Genomic DNA, 19,905 nt, shown 5'->3' on the forward strand with positions numbered 1-19,905 from the left:
CACGGTGTGTTAGGGGAATTGTAACCAGCAGCTGAAGAGAATCTATATTTGGAAACCAAAAAAAGGAAAAAAAAACGACACATATAGCTGCCGGAGAGGTGAGCGTCAAAAGACAGGCTGGCTTCCAGCAAACGAACATCTGCCTGCGGTACACTTCCTATTTGCGCTACTAGAACCATTATTCATGAGCGGGCGGCTCCCGAGAGGAACGAGTAACTTCTATCCAGCCAACTTGCTTCTGCTAAGCTGCTGCCAGAAACGGGTGGCAGGTACGTGCATTATGCAGTCACTCTATTTGCACTTTCGCCCCTTGGCACCGCGCCTTCTCCGGAAGCTTCGACGCGCGTGCGCCGAATGTTGCTGAATATGAGCCAGCGTTTCCTGAGAAAAGGAGAGATTACATCAACCCAGGTATGGCGGTGAAATTTGCAATCAAGATATATATGTAGTTCGCCGACCAAAGGTCCCTCCCCCCCCCCCCTTGATTTCTGAACGGTTATAGAAATCGTCTTGCTTCTGAACAGACATGAAATAATTTTGCAATCTATTTCTTTTTATGTGCCCACGATGTGTATTTAATTTCTTCCACGAAAATGGAAAATGGCATCATGCTGCCTTTCCCGCCTTCGTCAAAACATTGTGTGGATTAATGGCCCCACTTGATATGCTTCCATTCAAAGAGGTGCGTAATTCCGATAAGTGCTTGAAAACACTGTTGTTATCTCGCAGATGCCCTTTTTTAGGAAACTGCGCGAAATAGAAAAGGAAAACAAAACCAATATAAACCTATGTAGTACATATACTGAGCCCAAGAAATCAGTTTAATTCACTGGTCAAGCGTTTCATGTAGTTTGAACTAAACCTAATTAGCAGATGGAGACTCAGAATGGCATTAAGTGCGCTTTTTGTTTTGCAGTCTTTAGTTTCATAGCTCACGTGGCACTTAAATGGCAGTGTTACATCACAGTCTATCTTACAGTTGACAATAATCTGCTTTTCAGCGCATTTGTGGCATTTATTTACGTTGAAATTATACTTAAACTTACAAGAACAATGTGTTTTCCATCTAGCTAGGTAGATAAGTCTCCCATCTAATGAGGTAGCGTGGAAGCATGAAGCATACAAAAATAATGTTCACCGGCAGCAGCGTTGGGTGAACAATGTGTTACGCTCTACACTCTTAATCTGGATCCACATAAGATCCACTTAGTAGCTGGAACTTTTTTGCAAAAAAGTTCCGCTTATATATTTGGAACCACGTTCCACATACTTTAAAAAGTAGATGGAACAGTGCACAACTTATTTTTACTTATCGATTATGTGGATCATCCTTCCATGTAAGAGTATATGGAACCCTGTTCCAAATAAAAGTGTTTCAAGTTACTGGAACATTGATCCACATTAAATAGTGGTGGCTATATCCGGTGCGCCGTTCCAGGTATCATCAGACCTGCTTTTTATATAAAACGGTGTTCTAATAGACCGGAAACTGTCTATGGGTTACCACGTCTGCAATATTTCTGTTTTTCCCTGTTAGTACAAACTGAGGCTTTAATATGTATTTACAACTTTTGCAGAACCCTCGTATACAATGTAAGAAATTCACGTAAAATGTAAAATAACATATAATATTTGTCCGCTTTGAATGATCTAATGGATGCCGTTTACAGAACCGCGATATCTGCTCTTGATGCAGCGCTATTAGATTGTAAACTTCATGCTTCTATTTTTTTCAAACTTCTGAATTTTTGAAAATCTTTCTAACAAAATTCAAGCCCTAAATCAAAATTCTGCTTCCAACAGTCACTAGAATTTATCTTACTCTCTCAAATGCAACAGATTTCATCAAAATCGTCCAGGGGTTATCTCAGAAAAACATTTTTGCTTTTCTACATGTATTTGAATAGGCCGCGTCGGAGTTGGGCCCGAGCTAAAGCTTCCTCTTAAAAGAAAGTCCTGTTGCCATTCTGTTTGACTCAGTGGTTTTAGGATTGTTTGACTGGCCTACTGCAAGAAAGAAAATTGAGTTCGTTTGTGAACGCTTCGAAGGTGGGAAATTTGCAAACATGATATAGAAGATCCTCAGTTTTGCACAGGCCCCTCGCTTCATTCCCAATGGGTTAGCCATCTGCACATCATAAAATGAAGTACAAAATTCATTTTTAATTGAAAAACTTATCAGCATTTTCATTTTACTTAATTACAAGTACTTCTATTTTCAGTTTTTACAAAACTTTGAAAGCAGATTACAGTTGTGAGTTTGCTTTGTAATAGGGCTGGAGGATTTCTAAGTTGGCTGCTGAGAATGCAGTAAATGATATACTTAGGAAACCTCGCTAAACCATTCGTCACGAAAAGGCAAGACTGTGCACAAAGCACCAGTAAGCCTAACCAATTATAACACTGTAGAACACCTAAAGAATAATGAGGTAGGGGTGCTTGTTTAGGGGTGCGAGAGTGCTATTTTTTGATCTTGTGGTTAACAACGGCGCAAGGAAATGGGGACGAAAAGGGAAAGTGCACAACACGTGGGACTTAAGAATTTCCAACTGCCGTACTACCAAAATATAGTTGGAAGTTCGGCACCATGTTGTTGTACGTGGACCCTTTTCATTCCCGTTCTTTTTTTTTGCGCCGTTGTTAACTACAAGTATCATGCACGAACTTGCACACATCAACCTTTTGCGACTTTTCCATCCTAGAAATGGCTTAAGTACACAGTGACAAATGTTTATTCTATTTTTCATTTCAATAACAGGCCAAATAACAATATTCACTCGACAAGGCATTGAATTTTCTAATTATAGTAGCGTTCTCTTAAATGTCAGGCGCTCTATCATCAGCAACAACGAGTCGCTACGACGTTCGCTCGAAATCTTATAGGGGTTTTAATTTTTTGGGGTAGTGCCGTTAGAGAGGATCAAATATGATGTGTGCACGACTCTATCTTTTTCGCTTGTGCAGCATCAGATTTAATGCATGCTATAAAAATTTTTAGTATGGCCGCACCGAGCCTATATTGTAGAAGAATGTGCTAAACAAATAATCATGAAGCCTTCTACAAATGACCCAAAAGAGTCACGCTAATAAGAAACCGCGTACCTTCGTGTTCATCGGTGCAACGCATATGACGCTGTAACTGATGGTGCACACACAAAAAAAGAAATATGATTGTAGTTACAATTAGGTAATCTATTTTATTTTAGAAATATATGTTGGTTCTATTGTACTTCAGCGCACTGAAAAACTAAAGAAAAAGAGCAAGACTGAAAGCGAAGGAATGATATGCCACATGTTCTAGATATGTTGCTCCTTTCCATCGGTGGCGTTTTACAGGCTTCTTTTTTTCGTTTGCAATACTCAACTGACCCAGTTACGACTCCACAGACGAAAATCGCTTTGAAGGCTTGAGCAACACCATTCAGGACAGGTGGCTCAAACCAACTAAAAAAATTGGAGAGGAGCCTTCTTACGAAACAAACAAACAAAAAAAACATCCACTGCGGAAGCCCTGGTAAGGTTCCAGTGCTAAACACTTAAGAGACATAAAAATATTTGAACATATTTTACGCTCACCTGTAAATGATCCATGCGCGACTGGTGAATGTCCTCATAATATGCACCACCCAAGTGGCACTCGTTCGTGGCTTACAAGCTCCACAGCGAGCCGGAACTCGTCGCAGTTGCACTCGTCACAACGACCCCTCGGTACGCCCGAGATGTATTCGGCTACAGTGGATGCCACAGCCATGACGTGACGGGTTCGTGTAGAGACGGGAAATAATGTTCTCATTTTTATTTTGCATACAAGAACAAGAATATTTGTCATAAACTATCCAAGTAGATACAGCCATATTCGGTTTCTGCACAGGTTAATGTCGAACAGAGAACGTAGCTATGCTTGCAGTATATTAAGTTTGAGGACGCGCAGAAATGGCATAATTTTTGTGGGCACATCACGATGTAAGAACTTATTCAACACGTACGCGTTGTAGGCAATTGTTCTGTCATGCAACCAGAACTGACGTCCACAGCATAGAAGTGGTGGCACAATTTCTAAATGCCAGGCCAGGCATGTGTTCCTCCCTTTCTTCTCTCCACGAATGAAATATTTTTGTTTACGAATATAAGGCGCCGCAAAATGGTCATATCATAAAGCGACAGCAGCGTGAGCTCACGTTACTGTTAAGACAACCACTGTCCTTTCCATTTCTGTACGTCAGGGAGCAAGCTAAGGGTAGCGTGAATATAAAATCTGAAAAGGCCGACGGCATTGGAAGAAACATGAAACAACTACCTAACGTACACAGCCGAACCTAGGCAGTGCGGCCGCCAACGCCTTGAACTATCATTAAAGAGACACTAAAGATTACTATTAAGTCAACGTGGACTGTTGAAATACCATCACAGAAACCTCGAAACGCTTGTTTCGTGGCAAGGAGTGACTTATTTTAAGAGAAAATGCGTTCTGAAGCGTCCGCGTACCTCTAGCGCAGTTCAAATCGCCCGCCCTCCGATCGAGGAGAACTGACATCATGGTCTCATAGTGACGTTGCGCCATCGGTGAGTAGAACGGCGTCCGCAGACGGCGCTACGGCTTTTCTGCGCAAAACGCAAACGCGCGACCAGAAACAGAGCCAAGACAGAGCCGACAGCAGAGCGAAAGCGGGAGTATGGTGGCTAGCGGAAGGAGAAACTAATTACGTCCCACATTACGTCCCACGGCACACGGAAAGTCCGTTTTCGTTAAACTATAGGCTGCGGCGAGCTCGCAGCGTGGTCGGCGTGGTCTGTGAGAAGTGACGAGCCTTTCCGCACTCGCAACAGGGCATAAAAAAGTGCGAACCGACGCAAAACTCGGCCTAGAAACGTGCTTCGCCACAGCCGACCCAGATGTCGTTTCCCGCACCGCCACCAGGCGCCGCTACTATACCTCAAGCTCCAGCGCAAGACGCCCATAAGCTGGTACTTCATTCTATGACGCAAACTTCGACGCTCGTCGCAATGGACCCTGACACCGACAGATTGGCTCGCGATGGTGGGCTCAACTTCAGTGATTTGAGCACCGACGAGCGCGACCTGCTGCTGAGGGCTCGCATTGCCGGCGTCGTTGCGTACTACGACGGCGGCCTCGACACCGGCTCTCCGGAGCGGGAAAGCAACGAGAGCTTCCCACGACATCACATGGACGTGGCATTCTCGCTGCTTGTTCCAAATGAAAGTTTCGCGAGCCAGCAGAACCCTCACAGCACGACGCGATAACGAAAGTACTGAAACTCCAAAGCGTGCGCGGCGCAGAGTCGAGCGAAAACGAAACCTTTCGACCACCCATACTACCGAAGGGTAACGTCAAAATCTTAGTTTTTGTTAGAATCGAGTAGACGTAGGCAAGTAGCATTTTCTTCCGTCTTATAATCGAATGAAATAATATTTTAAATACGAGTAGTTGAGTATTAGTAACATAAATTACGGGGAGACCTTTCGTCATCGGTTTAGTACCGGAATGTCGCTGGGGGGTCTCAAATCGTGTCATGCATTTACCTCAATTTTTCGGTTACTAAAGCTCTGTTCGCGATTACATTGACGGCTTAGACGTTCTAGAACATTGCTCTACCACTTTAACTTGACTTTCTGGTAAACTTTAGTGTCCCTTTAACAGTTATGCGGAATGGCTTATTAATCGCGCGCTCTTCTTGGTGCATTATACGTGCGCGCAAGGGGCAAGGACGAAGATTCCCGGGACGAAGATCCCAGTTTCGCAAGCACTGTAGATCCATGCTACCTAGCAGAATAAAACAACAGCGGGAATAACCCACAAGTTTTAAAAAATACCGAAAAGTCCAAGGACGCAAGCTCCTACAAACTTGATTGGAAGTTGCTAAGCGTGTGCGAGCGAGAAGATGGCGAGCGGCAAACACGCGGTCGCACAGTGCGAAGATTCACACGCGCTGTCCGCTAAAGCGACCGTCAATATCCTACCAAGCAACATACTGTACAGGGGCATACAGATTACTGGGAAGCTAACACGCGAACCAGCAACGTGGATGGAGTCCAATGTCGAGCGTATTCCGACGCACGAGCACGAAAATTGACGCGAATTGCCGTTTACCGATTGCATTTCGCCAAAACAAAGTGAAGTTGTACACCACTAATAAAAGTTTTCGCGCAGTACGCATAATAATTCCATGTGCCTAATCGCCCTTTGTCTCGCGATCTGCAATTAGGCGGAAAAACTGCCATCATTCCGTCATCTAGATTGCTCTATTACGAGCGCTGCAAACAAATCCGCCGGGATGGTACTCAAATTAAGCTATCGGACTATATAAGCAGTAATCTCTTCATAGAGCGAGTTTCGCAGGCGTGCCTGAATTCAACGGAATACATAGGGCAGCGTAGCGGTATCCTACCCGACACAGTGGTATTCTTGGTTTCACTGGGCAACAATCATAACGAGCACATAAATATGCAGCACTGACCTTTTTTTTTTTTGCGCGCGTCCTGGCAACTTCACCATTCCGCTTCGTCCAGCAGCGAATACAGTGGTACAGCCGCAGGATCAGAAGAATGTCACAATCGCACGTCAACACAAGGTAACGGTTTCCGCTCAAACTGGCCGCCACCACACCACCTCCATCTCTAGTAGTTCAAATCAGGCGCGGCACGCGCCACTGTACTGCGCCTGCAACTGATGGCGTTGGTTAAGTAGAACCATAGAATAAAGAACAACTTTAGAGAAGGGAAACTGTACCTTTGGCAGTGGTTCGAAAATAAGCAGCGGCAGCGCATGGAACTAACTTTCGGGGACGCCAGATGACGTTGCTCAATCCGGAAGCGGAAGTGCAAACTTTTTTTTTTAGCGCAAAATTCAATATGGCCGTTTTTTGCCGGTCGCGTACGCTGGTACGTGCCGTGCTTGCCCTGCAGGCTATGCGGCATGCCTCAATGCCTTCGCTGCCGCTTAGCTGGTGCGTTCTAATTGCCAAGAGCCTCTAGTGACGCCCATACAAACAAGCCACAAGTGAGTGAACAGAACGCGCGACTTTATTGGCAGAAGACAAGCAGTGTACATTCTCGTGCAATAGCAGAAATAAAATTTGCATGTCGAGATACGCTGGAATCATTGACGCGAGCTCGTAAACGGCTCACCGTCGTCGTCGCACGTGGTGGTCAGGTTAACGAGCAAGAACCAGCAGCGGAAACATATTGGACAGAGTGTGCCACTTATTTGCAGCGACAGTCGCCGTTAAAAATGCCCAAATTGCATTGCGAAGCAATCGGGAGACGCAGGCATCTGCTGCCGCAGCCTACACAGCGACATGGGCTACCCCAGATTTTAGCCGTTCACTCCTTTCCAACCTGCACGTTTCTTTTCTTTCGGGGGCCGCTAATGTGTGGCTCACACTTGGTGTCTCACATTGTCTCGCTATGGACAAGTCGCTTTCGTGGGCATCGCCTCCATCAGCTACTTTTGCGGGCCTTTCCACCCATGTAGCTATCAACTTCATACGCATCGGACTATGTAAGCACGTATGCTGGTCTCCGTTCATGCCTAATCGCGGCCGAGAAAGGCCAGAGGCACAATATGCCCATTGCTGCAGCAGGAAAGCGCGAACGGGGAGCACGAATCACGGTGCATGAAAATTGGGAGTCTATGTCGCTGTGCAGGCTGCAGGAGCGAATGCTTACTTCGAGAGACTGCTTCCCAGTGCAACCAACCAGGCCGCAATATTCTAAAAACATAACACTGCGACCATAACCAAGTGACATAACAGCAAAATTAAACAGCAATCAGTCACCGCATGAGGTTCAGACAATACGTTATACATTGGCGATGAACTATATGGCAACAGTGAGCATTCACATACACGGGTCTCTTAGGGTACATTGAGCTGCCTACCTACAGGCGTAGTGCCCGACTTCGTCGCACGTGGTGGTCTACTAACGAGCAACAACCAGCAGCAGAAACAGATTGGACAGAGTGTCCCACCTGTTTGCGGCGACAGTCGCTGTTAAAGATGAGCAATTTGCAGTGCAAAGCAGTCGGGTGACGCAGGCAGCTGCTGCCGCAGCCTACACAGTGACATGGACTACCCATCATTTTAGCATTGACACCTTTCCAGCCTGCATGTTTCTTTCTTTTGGAGGCCGCTAATGTGTGGCTCACACTTGGTGTCCCACATTGTCTCAATATGGACAAGTCGCTTTCGTGGGCATCACCTTCATCAGCCACTTTTGCGGGCCTTTCCACCCAACTTCATACAGGTCCGACCATGTAAGCACTTATGCTGGTCTCCGTTCATGCCTAATCGCGGCCGAGAAAGGCCAGAGGCACAATTTGCCCATGGCTGCAGCAGGAAAGGGTGAATGGGGAGCACGAATCACGGTGTGCGTAAATTGGGAGTCTATGTCGCTGTGCAGACTGCAGGATCAAATTCTTACTTCGAGAGGCTGCTTCCCAGTGCAACCGACCAGGCAGCAATATTCGAAAAACATAAAACTGCGACCGTAACCAAGTGACATAACAGCAAAATTAAACGGCAATCAGTCACCGCTTGAGGTTCAGACAATACATTATACATTGGCTGCGAACCATCTTACAGGCATAATGCTTGCCTTTGTCACATGTGGTGGTCTGGTAACGAGCGACAACCTGCGGTACAAACAGATTGGACAGAGCCTTGCACCTGTTTGAACCAACAGTTGCCGTTGAAGACGAGCAACTTCCATTGCGAAGCAATCAGGTGACGCAGGCATCTGCTGCCGCAACCAACACAGCGACATGGACTACCCGGCATTTTAACGTTAACTCCTTTCCAACCTGCACATTTATTTTCTTTCGGGGGCCGCTATGTGTGGCTCACACTTTGTGTCCCACTTTGTCGCAATGTGGACAAGTCGCTTTTGTGGGCATCACCTTCGGCAGCCATTCTTGCGGGCCTTTCCACCCATACAGCTATCAACTTCATACACTTCGAACCATGTAAGCACATATGCTGGTCTCCGTTTTGAGCAAATCATGGCCGAGGTAGGCCACAAGCACAATTTGCCCATGGCTGCAGCAGGCCAGAACGAACGGGGCGCACCAGTTACGGTGTGTGTATACTGGGAGTCTATGTCGCTTTGCGGACTGCAGGAGCAAATGCTTACCTCGAGGGACTGCTTACCAATGCAACTGACCAGGCCCCCACATCTGTAACACAGTTACCACAACCAAGTGTGGCAGCAAAACCAGATTCTGCAATCAATCACTTCACTGTAGCTTGCACAAAGACCCAGGCTATCAAGGAAGAGGAGCAATCATCAACGAGACTAGGAATATGGAAAATGAGAAAGCTTGCATTCAAGAGAGAAGCCACTCTGCTCTGCAAGCATTGAAGGCTAAAAACACCAAGAAAAGTAAAATGGTGCATACCACATGTGCATAGGTTAATGCAAGACGCATGCCGATGCTGCATCAGCTATTTCAGGAGAGTAATTGCGCATGACAAGATACACTAGAAGATACTGCTACAGATATGTTAGGCTGCTAGACAGTGACTGGTATTAAGTATCAGCGAAATATCCAAATATAAAGGTTGACCTTTATATTTGGATGAGGATGAATAACCTCTAACAAAAATGGGCAATGAGAAAGCTTGCATTTATAGAAGAAAAGTTACACTTCGCACAAACGGAATTAACATGGCTTGGAAGCTGATTAAGGACGAACTGATGAAACTCAATCTTTTGGCCAGCGTTGTCCGTGCTTGGTCAGATGTTGCAGGTGCATCTGAAGACGAAGAATTTCTAGAAAGTCCTTTTTGAGTTACTTGGATGACTCAGCCAAATGTCCGTGCTGGTGGAATGGTGGATGAAGCTCTTTGCAGTCTTAACACAGTCCTTTGCAGACTTGATATCTCATCCATATTCTTGTGCATGTGCTTCTTTGTTCTTGGTGTAAAAGCCTTGCAAATTCGGCTCCAGCCCCTTCCTGTTGGTGCAGATAGGAGCTCCTGTGATGACCAAGATGTGCTTGGCATAGACTCTGTTGGGGCAAAACGGTGACACGTGAGATACAGCACAGATTAGCCAAATTTATGTGGGTTTTATATGTTCGAACCAATTATACTGAACCATATATATGAACAAACATTCATATCTGCTGCAAACAGCAAGCCAATACAGCATAGATCAAACATATTTATTTCTGAACCATATGTTGTTTACCTTGTAGTAGTAGCCAATGTCCACACAATGACCTTGTCGTAGCAGGCAGCAGCTTCTGTTTAGTGCGTGGAGTGTGTTGCTTTATACTGGTGCCGTCCTCATTACTGCATGTCTGGAACAGAAATTTTGACTGAATCAGAAATTGAAAAAGCAAAGTTTTGCAATATGAAATGCAAAAAGGTGTGACATATATGTTGTAATGATTTGCGACTACAGAACACATGCAAATGTACACTGTCTATTCTAGGGTGCTTAAGCAGCATGTTAAATAAATATTGCTATTGTCCATAAAATTGATGTCTGCCTAACTACAATGCATGTCAACAGCGCAAGTACTATTAAGATCACAAATGAGAACATTTGTGGGTTCATTTATGCTCTAGAAGTGATCACACTGCTAGTTACTCAAGCAAATGCATGAAAGTCATGAAGCTATTAGAACTGATGCATTATTTTTCTCCACGAACGTGATGCACCGCTTCACTACTGCAAAAATAAATGCCCTACGGTAAACCAATCTGAACAGCAAGAACATTTGGAACCAACAAGTACGAAATATGGGTGAATTATCATGCTTGCAACTGTTTAATACATTAAATTCTGTACTTTCACTTCATTTTACCAAAGGATTATTCGGTTTTGTGGACGAAAGACGTTGCCGGCCGACTCGAAAAAAAAGTTTAATATGTATATTGATAAGGCTACTCAGTCACCTACAACCACGGCTACAATAACATGAAAAATGAGACGCGCGTTCCGATATCGCTCTTTCTTTCCTGGTTGTGTGTGTAAACCAAACGACAGCCTCGCAAGTAAAGGTTTATTTAGGAAACAGCAACTGAGATCCTCACTGCCCATATGTAATGCAGGATCTAGTTCGTTAACTTGTGCCCGCCTGGAAGGTAATGAGACGGATATTATATAACGATTGAAGCAGCGGTGTTAAACGACTCACCGTTATTGCCGTTGTCAGCCGCAGCAAAATCCAGCTCCCGTTTCGATGCAGACCTGTCCCGAATGGCTCACGACCGAAACCCAACTGCCGGGCTTACATGTCCGCTTGCAAACACGTAACTTCACCCCAAGTTACATAGAAGCACAAGAAACTAGTTTTAGAAACAAAGAAGCAACCAGTCTTGAGTGTACGAACGAATGAATCCGTGCCGCCGTGCACTCGGAAATACCGGTAAAAATTTTAAATCCAGGCCAGAGGTCACGTGAAAGATCGATGATGCTGAACGCTATTTGCGTTCATAATGGCGAAGAAACAATAAACTTACTAACAAAGAGTACAATGTCTAATTAGCAATGATAATTTTGCCCTGTTTTTATGTAAAAGAAAATGCTTCGGTAATTGTAAGAGAAAGTTTGTAAGATAAAATTGCGCTTATTACGACGCCTCTACCGGGAAATGTTGGAACTAACGAACGCATCCCGAGGTGATGCTACTGGGTCGGCTTTGTTAGCAGCGGCGCGCGGTCGATTTTTTCGCCCTCTGTGGCCATTAGTTGAACTTGAGAGTGTACGGGGCCTGGTAGAACGTTTACAACTAGCGGAGGAAATGCTGATAGATGGGGGCGCTGCGATCGTTACAAGTGTTTGCGCATTGCGTTTTCACACTTTGGTGTTGTAGCAGTTGCTGCCCCACTGTACTACGTGTCACAACGGAAACCGCGCCGGCGCGCCGGCAAGCCGGCGAGAAGAGCTCGTCAGACGTCGCGCATGCGCATCTGGAGGCATACCCGCCGATTGGATGGGTGATGTTGCCCATGGCCAGGCCGCGGAACCGCGCGTGAAAACTCCGCTGCCGTCGGTGCTTTTTATGCGAAGCATATTACGAGAGCTCAACCCAGCTCCTCAGGCGCGGCGGTGTCGCCTTGAATACCACGTGACACCATGACGTCACGACAGAGGAGAAGTGGCTTTGGCTCAACTCTTGCAAGATGGGCTGGGTGGGAATCGAACCAGGGTCTCCGGAGTGTGAGACGGAGACGCTACCACTGAGCCACGAGTACGAAGCTTCAAAGCGGTACAAAAGCGCCTCTAGTGAATGCGGTGTTGCCTTAGAAACGAGCTGTTTCTAAGGCTCAGGCGTGCGTCGCTTGCTCAGGCGCACATTTCGTTGCCGCGCCGAACGCTGCGTTGCTCGACGCTCACCGCGTCCAATGCGGGGCGTCCAAGACGAAGCAGAGTAACGCATGAGTTGTTTCTTCGTCTAGCCGAACCAAATATAGCCAAGAAACAGCAGTTCACCAGGCTAAACAGTGGTTCAACAACTAAAATAAAAGCTAGTATGCTTCGCATCCTGGGCTTAACCTTACCTAAGCCACAGTCATTTTTTCTGTGCTGTCCGGAAACGACAACGCACCGCGCGCCCTCAGGGCGCAGTGTTTAGGTATTAACAGGTTAATACGTATAAATGCAATTATCTATCTATCTATCTATCTATCTATATATATATATACATACATATATATATATATATATATATATATATATATATATATATATATATATATATATATATATATATATATATATATATATATAACCGCTTAGCACGTTAATTCGTTAATTTCTGCTGAAGTTGTTTCGCTCTGCTGGCCCTGAGCGCGCGCAATAACTTTACGTAATTTTTGAAGGCAACATTTCAGAGTTGTTTACAACAATAAGCACCAAATGTCTGCTTCATTTGCTGCGTTTCCATGACCACAGCAAGCCTGGTCATTACCAAAATAATATAATGCGAAACTCTTTGATATACACATGACAAGATTACTCTCATATAACCAGGGGAAAGTGTGGCACTGTTTATTAGAAAGTAATGCAGCGGCCCGTTTCAAAACAGTTTTTTTCCTCCTAAGCGCCAGTTCTGCAGGAAAATAATAAACAATAGAGCAGCAGGAGACGGAAGGGTCATTCAGTGAGCTACAGTTACCACGAAGAAATCGATGTTTACACTGCGAATTTTTCCTTTGTTGAAGCGCATAATTTAGAAAAATAATATGATATCAGCATTAATGCGCAGAGTTTAGTGCAGATACTATGAAGAACTTGAAGTTCTCAAAGTTTAATTTCGTTCCCAACTTCTGAATCGTATAGAGTCGACTGTTCCCTGCAAACTGATATTTTTGTTTGCTTGTGGAAATGAAAGCGCCACCACGAGCAGAAAAATACAACCACACTTTCATACGTATAAGTATGCGTAATATGCCGCAACGTGACCCAAGGGTTCATTATAACTGAAGGCTGTAGTCATTGACATATTGCTTAAGCGTTGAAAACTGTGTATCGTACTGGACCACAGCGAGCAAATGGCTGAAGGTTAAAACAAAGCAGTTGTTTCTATGGTGCTACTTGTTATTCAAATGCACAACACGCGATAGACTCAACAATTGTTTCGTTACCGAGGTGTCTAGAAAAGCGCGCTGTCCACCAGAAATTCTTGAGCCCAGGCAGGTATGGGCTTCGTCCAAACATCAGAGTGTGCACCGAAAGACCCCAGACCTTCTAGAATTCAAGTTATTAATTTTAGACGCACTGAAGTAAAATGGAAAGACGAGCTAGTTGTTGAACATTCGTCATTGAAACCTAAGCGCAAACTGAGGCATGCACAGGAGTGGGCAACGACACCAACGCTTTGGTGTACTGCGCGTCTGAAATTAGTGACAGCAAGACCAGGTACACAAAGGCCGTTTGAGCGCCGCAGACAACCTGACAAGAAGTTCCTGCAAGTTCTGCTTTTCACTAAGATATATCCTTTGCTTGCGTCGTTTATTCTTTTTATGGCGTTGTTGAACAGAGATATTGTTTTATGTAAAATGGCAACACTAAAACTCCTCCTTAGCAGTTTATAAATATCAACTGCTGTAAGATAGCTTCACAGACACAGTCTAAGTTTCTGTAATTTCATATGTCATGTGTGTATGTGTCAAAGAGATCTTCGCCCAAAGAGCGCCAAATTTATATGTGGTGCAATGATGTAGTTAAGGCACGATACACTGCACACTTCACTGCAGCGCACGAGTTATGTGGAACAAGACGCAAGCAAAAAATAGACAAACGCACTGTCTAGAAATTTCACTGGAACCTAAGTGGAACGGTAACGGGATCATACAACATTTCCTCCTCCCCTTTACGAAGTTCCAGATAAAAAAATGGCTGTGGCTTAGGTAAGGTTAAGCCCAGGATGCGAAGCATACTAGCCTTTATTTTAGTTGTTGAACCACTGTTTAGCCTGGTGAACTGCTGTTGCTTGGCTATATTTGGTTCGGCTAGACGAAGAAACAACTCATGCATTACTGCTTCGCCTTCAAGAGTGGAACGCGACAGCGTTCCCGTCGACCCGCCAAGGGGTGTAAGACAATGGGCTACAGGGCAGCGACTACGCGCCCCGCATTGGACGCGGTGAGCGTTGAACAAAGCAGCGTTCGGCGCGGCAACGAAATGTGCGCCTGAGCAAGAGACGCACGCCTTAGAAACAGCTCGTTTCTAAGGCAACACCGTATTCACTAGAGGCGCTTTTGTACCGCTTTGAAGCATCGTACTCATGGCTCAGTGGTAGCGTCTCCGTCCCACACTCCGGAGACCCTGGTTCGATTCCCAACCAGCCCGTCTTGCAAGAGTTGAGCCAAAGCCACTTCTCCTCTGTCGTGACGTCACGGTGTCACGTGGTTTCAAGACGACAGCGCCGCGCCTGAGGAGCTGAGTTGAGCTCTCGTAATATGCTTCGCATAAAACGATAAACATAAAGAAAACAGAACGAACGTTCCACATAAGATCCACTTATATGTCTCGTTCCATTTATTAACAGAAGGGATCCAGATAAAAATATATGGATCACACTTTTAACTGGAACTTACATGGAACCAGATTAAGAGTGTAACGCGGCAGCCAACTGTGAATACACGGCCGTAAAAATTTTTTAGCGACGTGTGCGCAATACAACGGACGTAAGTTCTTCGTGTACCCGTTATGGCCAAGTTCCGCAACCTTTTTATGAATGAAGACAATAATTGGTTCTTTTCTGTATAATAGCTAGCGATATTATTAAAGTAGATCTATACCACGTACAATTGCATGGCATTATCTCGGAGCGTTATTTTAATAAAACATTCTTGAAAACGCCTCACTCAGTATATGGGACTACGTGTGTGTAAACAATGCCTTGTGGAAGTCATTGCATGATACGTTTATCGCGAAAATGACGCGTTCTCAAAGAAAGTGCTCCAGAGCCCGTCGTGGCTGCTAGGAGGTGCTGGAAATTGTAACTAAGAAACCGACCAGTGAATATTACGTTAACGGCGTGGACAGTGGGAAGAAACACTGGAGCCGGGGGAACATAATCCGGCTCTTTAACATGAGAGAAATATAAGCTATGTCGCTACACATTATGGAATGCACACACAATGCCCGACGTTAGCAAAATGTAGTCACTTAAAAAACTGCGGCCCGCCGTCGTTTGTCGCCTGTATGACTGAAAGTTATCACCTTCTTCCCATCTTCCGTCATTAAGACGGACCCCGTCTTTTCAGGGACAATGTGTAGTTTAAAACTTTTGATCACCGTTGTTCACTCTAGCCATTATGCTTCCCTAAACTTATCATCTGTATGGATGTTATCAACCACAAACCACTCAAACTCCATATTTCACCATTCCACTCTTCCCCTGACCTGATGAAGTGTAGCATTTCCCCCGAAGTATAGAACTTTGGAATTTTTCCCCTGCTGAAACGAGCACAGTGGCGCGCCGATGCCTTCCAACGCTCAGAATTATTCCCTGGCAAGGCGCAAACTCCGTAGCACAGACTCAGTGATCCAAGTTGGCGAGATGTTCGTTTAAGAGCAGCACATTCCCAATGTATTCATGGCGCAGCTACGTAAAGGTTTGGCTTGAAAAACGTTGAGTGAAAAGTCGCACACACAGATAATTTGTGGCGTAGTCTGCAAACGTGTCGGGTTTCTGTCCTTGAGAAGCCCATGTTACATGGGTTCAATTGCGCTCAGCATCGAAAAAATTTCGGGGATAATATTTTCGCCAGCGTAGAGCACCACATTCTCAGGGGCACATACCTAGTTGCCTCAGTTGCCGTCAAACACGTTCGTTAAAGAGTGGCACACACCTAAAGACACATACCCAGTCACCCAAGTTGGCATCAGAGTGGTTTGTTGGACACCAGCACGGACTGAATTGCACATACTGAGTACTCCAAGTCCGCATCACAGTTTCTCCGAACAGTAGTGCGTACCCAGTCCCGCATCTACAGTGACCCAAGTCGGCTTGAAAAAGCTTCGTTGAAGGTATACACGTATGCACGCAATGTCAAATGTTCAATGACCTAAGTTGATCCGATGGTTGGATTACAGCCCTGTTACCTCACCAAAGAAGCCCGATGCGCCCAGCAATCTACCATGAAGTACCCAGTGACCCAGGTAGCCGTGTAAAGCGATACAAGCATAGATATATATATATATATTGTAACGAAGAAGAGTAGCCGCCTGCGCCACAGCACCATCGCTACCGGCATGAGCTCGTGGTTGCTGTCTTTCGCCGAACGCTTGTGACAGCTACCCGTTCGCGCCCGTTGCTACTAAATCTCTTAGCAAGTGGTGGACGTGCTGGGTTTCGACCACCCTGGAACTTCGGAGTAGCACTCTACCCCCCATCATGCCCGACGACGCACGCACTCCTCCAGCTCCTCCAACGGCGCCGGCCACCTTGGTTTGTGCCGGTGCCTTGCGTCAGCGAGATCCCCCTATCTTCTCCGGCACAGATGACAAAGACGTTGAAGATTGGATCTCGTATTATGAGCGAGTGAGTGCCCATAACCAGTGGGACGACGTTACCAAGTTGAGAAACGTCGCCTTTTATCTTACGGACGTTGCGAAACTATGGTTTCTCAACCATGAAGCCGACCTCACTTCGTGGTTGGTCTTCAAGACCAACTTTACCCAAGTTTTTGGTCGGCCTGCAGTAAGAAAGCTTCGTGCAGAACAACGTTTGCGCACACGTTCCCAAGAGACCGGAGAAAACTTCACGAGCTACATTGAGGACATTGTCGACCTTTGCAAACGGGTGAATGCGTCAATGTCAGAGGAGGAGAAGATCAAACATATAATGAAGGGTATTCAGGACGACGCATTTCAAATGTTATTATCGAAGAGTCCTCACTCTGTCGCTGAAGTCATCGAATTGTGCCAGAGTTACGACGAGTTGCGCAGGCAACGGCTTCACACCCGACGTCCCACCCCGCCCGCCGACTCTCTATCCAGCCTTGGGGTCGACGACTACAACCATGCTACTCTCTTCATCAAAATCCAGGAATTCGTTCGCGCAGAGGTCGCCCGCCAGCTATCGTTGATATCTTCTGTCCAGGAACCACCCCCTGCTTTGCATCCTACGATCCGCGACTTCATTCAAGAACAAGTCTCTCAAGCCGTTCCTCCAGCCGTTGAGCAGCCACCAGTCACGGCTCCTCTCACTTACGCTGAAGCAGTTTCCCGATCTCGTCCACAAGCGCCCCTGCCGCCCTCTATGCATCGACCACCGACATTTTTACCGCCATCTATGCCGCTTCACGACCGCCGGCATTTTCCTCCTATGCCGCTGCCCGACCGACAGCCTTTTCCGAATGCTCAACCGCGACTCGGACCTTACCCCCACCAGTGGCGCACCTTCGATGACCGCCCAATATGTTTTGCTTGCGGTGGTGCTGGTCACGTGGCGCGCCATTGTCGTCGTGGCATGCCTCCTCTTCAGAACATCCTGCGGGCGCCACCTTTCCCCGCTCCGTTTTCCTCGTCGCCTTCCAGCCTTCCTACTTCTTCCTTTTCCCCTGACCGCCCAACCGCCTCTACTCGCCGCTCACCATCTCCCCGCCGTCGCTCGCTTTCTCCGATGCGGCGTCGTCCCGTGTCCACCGAGCAGGAAAACTGATGGCCGCAGTTCCCGAGGCACGAACTGCGTCCACGTCGCAATGCCCAAGTCCTCGTCCCTCTCCAGCCAACGTCATCGAAGTCTCTGTTGAAGGAATCGCCGTCCTGGCGCTTGTAGATACAGGAGCCGCCGTATCCGTAATTTCCGCCGAACTCTGCCGCACACTACGAAAGGTTTTGACGCCTCTCTCCGACTTCTCCCTTCGAACCGCGAACGCTCAAAATATAACGCCTCTCGCTGCCTGTACTGCTCGCGTCTTCATTCAAGGTCTACTGTATACCGTCGAATTCGTCGTGCTGCCCACTTGTTCCCATGACATCATATTAGGCTGGGACTTCCTTGCAAATAATAACGCCGTTATTGACTGTTGTCACGCCGAACTCGAACTTTCTGCACTTCCAGACGTCGAGCCTATCGACAACGACCCTTCCAGTGTTAAACTGTTTGTTTCCGAAGACAATTCCGTCCCTCCACGCTCTTCCCTGCTTGTGCCTGTGTCGTGCGCCGCTATTTCTGATGCCACTGTTTTCTTTACGCCCTCTGAGCTGTTCATTCGCCGCCGATGTTCTCCGCTGCCCTTTGCTCTCCTTACTCTTCGCAATGGCGTCACGAAAATGGTCGTCGACAATCCCACAGCCTGCCCTTTAGCTTTATCTCATGGTGAATGCCTAGGCCTTGTTCAACCAGTCGACACCTTTTGCATCTTTGACACTCCTGCCGTTTCTACTTCTGCGGGCCTTGGCGCACTTACTTGTGACTCTGCGGTTGATCAGTCACTCCTCGACGCTTTCCACTGCTCCATCGACGATGGCACGTCATCTTCAGAACGAAGCCAGCTTATTGCTCTCCTGCAGAGGTTCCGCGCTTCTTTCGACAGCCATGCTTCCGGTTTGGGCCGCACATCGACCGTTTTTCACCAAATAGATACCGGCAGTCACGCACCTTTACGGCAGCGCCCTTACCGAGTTTCCGCCTCTCAGCGCCGTGTCATTGACCACCAGGTTGCTGACATGCTCAAGCGTGGCGTTGTGCAGCCTTCCAACAGTCCCTGGGCATCACCGGTCGTCCTCGTTAAGAAAAAGGATGGCTCTATTCGATTCTGCGTCGACTACCGACGTCTGAACAAGATAACGCTCAAGGACGTTTACCCGTTACCGCGCATCGACGACGCCCTCGACTGTTTGCAGGGAGCTGAATTCTTTTCTTCGCTGGATTTACGTTCCGGATACTGGCAAGTCGCCTTGGCACCATCTGATCGACCTAAAACAGCATTTGTGACACCTGACGGATTGTACGAATTCATCGTAATGCCTTTCGGCCTGTGCAATGCTCCCGCCACTTTTGAGAGAATGATGGATAATATTTTACGCGGCCTCAAATGGAACACATGTTTATGCTACCTGGATGACGTAGTTGTCTTTTCCGCTGATTTCCAAACCCATCTCAGCCGTCTCGAGCAAGTTCTCAAATGCCTTACTGTCGCGGGACTTCAACTTAACTTAAAAAAATGTCGTTTTGGTGCCCGAAAGCTCCCTATTCTTGGCCATGTTGTATCACGAGACGGCGTCCTTCCGGATCCAGCCAAGCTCCGCGCTGTCACCGACTTTCCGCAACCAAAGAAGTTAAAAGAGCTTCAAAGTTTTCTTGGTTTATGCTCATACTTCCGACGTTTCATTCGAAATTTCGCTTCCATAAGTGCACCCCTGACAGCCCTTCTAAGTGGCGACAAAGAACTTTCCGCTTGGTCGCCCGCCTGTGATGAC

General features: G+C 46.5%; 1 long non-coding RNA gene across 1 annotated transcript; it reads right to left on the bottom strand.

The window, feature by feature from the left end:
- Window positions 1-9,674: 9,674 nt before the first annotated feature.
- On the bottom strand, window positions 9,675-11,368 carry LOC139056057 (uncharacterized). The gene is made up of 3 exons (XR_011512116.1): window positions 11,162-11,368; window positions 10,207-10,336; window positions 9,675-10,024 (listed from the first exon to the last, which is right to left on the bottom strand). It is a non-coding gene; the product is annotated as an uncharacterized lncRNA (long non-coding RNA).
- Between the last annotated feature and the right edge of the window lie 8,537 nt (window positions 11,369-19,905).

This window comes from Dermacentor albipictus, chromosome 2 (assembly GCF_038994185.2).
Source record: "Dermacentor albipictus isolate Rhodes 1998 colony chromosome 2, USDA_Dalb.pri_finalv2, whole genome shotgun sequence".
Lineage (NCBI taxonomy): Eukaryota > Metazoa > Arthropoda > Arachnida > Ixodida > Ixodidae > Dermacentor > Dermacentor albipictus.